Below are 2,795 nucleotides of genomic sequence, written 5' to 3'. Positions count from 1 at the left end.
TTATTAATTTGCATTGTTTCTTCAACCTTCACCAAATAGAATCAATTTTTTCAATTTTAACTTTTTAAAAACTCTTGGTATATTTTTAGGTGAAGAAATGAAAATTCTCCTTTTATGGAAGAGTTTACAATGGGGATAATCTGCCTTTAATTTCTATGTTGTGTTTATATTAGTTCTGAATATGATTTTTTAACGAAAAACAAATCATGAAATTTTGCATTACATTCCTTGTGTGTTTAACTCTTGTCATCATTCATGTTGAGTTGTTTGCACTTACACATTATAGATGGAAGGAATTCCAAGCACGACTAGAAATTTACGAATGAATATGTTATTAGGGAAGCTATACCGTATTTCTAGACATAGCCGAGCTGTAGTTGCTATTTACAAAGAATGTCTAAGGTATGTAAAGTAAATTTCTGATTAAGTGAGTGAACCTTTGATATGGTACCGTTAGTTTATCTTATCATTTTTTTTAATTTATATTTTGTCCTAACATGCATACTAACCTTCACATATTATGTCTATTAATGTCATCATGCCTGAACTGATAGCACTGGTTTATGACTACATACACATTTTCGTCTTTGTTCATCAAGAGACACATTTGCTTTTTGTTTTATTTGATGTGTTATTAAATTTTGTCAAAATTGTTGTAGTACAGCAGTGCAGGCATTTTGATAGAGGGCGAGGGGGCAGGATTTCTCGTCTCTATATGTCCAGTACAATGTACTTTTTTCGTCTAAATACATTTAACTTAAGCTAGTATCAGTATGTGTGTGTGGTTGGGGATGGAAAAACTCTACATGTAGTATTGGTGACCTGACTCCTATCTCTGTTCTTTGATATCCTCTTAAAGCTCATATATGATTTGCATTTTATGCAGCTCGTTTCTATTTTTGAATTCTGATTGCTTCCTTTCCCTTTAGTCAGTATGAAGTAATTTATTTGTTATAGGCTTATTCATTTGGCTACTTGTTCTATCATTTTCTTTCCCGATTATGCAATTGCGTTTTTCATATAACTATTATTTGGATTTCAAATTGAGCTACAATTTTCAATCTTTTATTTGATTTAGATAGATAGCCATATAAAACGAATTGATGAGGATCTAAACAACTTTGCTGAAGATCTAAAGCAAGGTAAAATAACCTTGTAATTTGCATTCTGGTGCATTTAATGTCACATATGCACAATTGTAATCATGTTAATTTTTTATTTATTTAGAAAAGCTCAATTTTACACTTAGGTTTGGACACTTATGTTTGGATTAAATTGTTTATACTAGTCTTTAGAATATTATTTAGCTACAAATTCTCAATGCCATTTTGCCTACATGTTATTAATTGTACATGCTTAGTTAGTGTATATAATGATGTAATAATTATTAATGTTTTTTATTGTTTCAACTAATTGTTTTTATTTTATTATTTCAGCCAAATAATTATGCAAGTATGCCTGAACCTTTGGATGCAAGAGGATCAACCGGAGCTAGCAACATTTAGGATATTTGTTAAGTATTTTGTTTTTAAAGTGTATATGAGACTACTTTAGTTTTTTGAGATTTTAAGGTGTATTTGGAATTATAATGAAGGATGAATTATAACTCTTTTAACTCTGTTATGCTATAATAATTATAAATTAATGAGATTAAAGTTGTGAAAATTATGAAATTAAATTGAGGTTAAAATCCTCTAGAAACATATAATAGTTACATTCCGGTAGGTCTCCATATATTATTTCGAGTAGTGGAGGTTGAAATCTCCACAATTAACCTTCTTAAATAGTGGAGGTTTAAAGTCTCCACAGTAAACACTACAAAAACTTCCTCATATTGTGGAGGGTTACAACCTCCACGATAAGTGCCCCAAAAACCTCCTCAAATAGTGGAGGTTAAAAACCTCCGCAAATAAACCGCTGCAAATTTATCGGTACTGGAGGTTTTCTAAAACCTCCGCAAAACGCTTCTAGCGGTCATAATTGTGGAGGTTTTTGAAACCTCCGCTACTTATATAGCGGAAACCTCCGCTAATCGCATAAAAAACCTCCACTAAATACAAAATCTGTTGTAGTGGATGGTGAAAACATGTTTGCATTATTGTTTTCATTTATATTTTTGAAAACATGAGTTTCATTTTCGAAAATTTTGAAAATGAAAAAATGTCATTTCCAAAATTTTTAATGATGAGAAAATGACATTTTATTGAAAGTTTTAAAAAAATTGTTGCTTCGATGATTTAATATATTTTGATATTTTAAATTTTCCATTTTATTCCAAAACTTTTAATATTTTTGAAATTCAATACACATTTATATTTTACTTTCTAATTATACTCTCATTTATTACTCAACTTTCACCTCATGTTTCTTCATTTCTTTTTTAATCCAGTTTTTAATATGCATTAATATCATTAGTAATTTCTTAAATGATGTGCATAACATTAAATATCAAAAGATGTAAAATGAGGGGGTATATTTTTCAATTACTCTATCCATTGATCAACAAAACCCAAAATCAATTGAGGAGTGTGTCCTCTATCCATACTAGTGTGTTGACATGCACTGTCGTGCCTGTCAATCCGCTTTCCTATCGTTTGTAATGTATAGTTTGTATTTTATAAATTCAAATATAATTTTTTGCGCTAAATTTACGGTTGAATTTATTCAATTGGTCTAATATTCAATTTTTTAAATACACTTTTAAAATAAGAAGATAATAAGGATAAAATAAGAAAATAATATTATATGGTTTTTTAGTAAAAATAAAAAGATATTAAGGGCAAAATAGGAAAACA

Source organism: Lupinus angustifolius, chromosome LG11, assembly GCF_001865875.1.
Source record: "Lupinus angustifolius cultivar Tanjil chromosome LG11, LupAngTanjil_v1.0, whole genome shotgun sequence".
In the NCBI taxonomy this organism is placed as follows: domain Eukaryota; kingdom Viridiplantae; phylum Streptophyta; class Magnoliopsida; order Fabales; family Fabaceae; genus Lupinus; species Lupinus angustifolius.
This window is presented reverse-complemented; position numbering follows the sequence as displayed.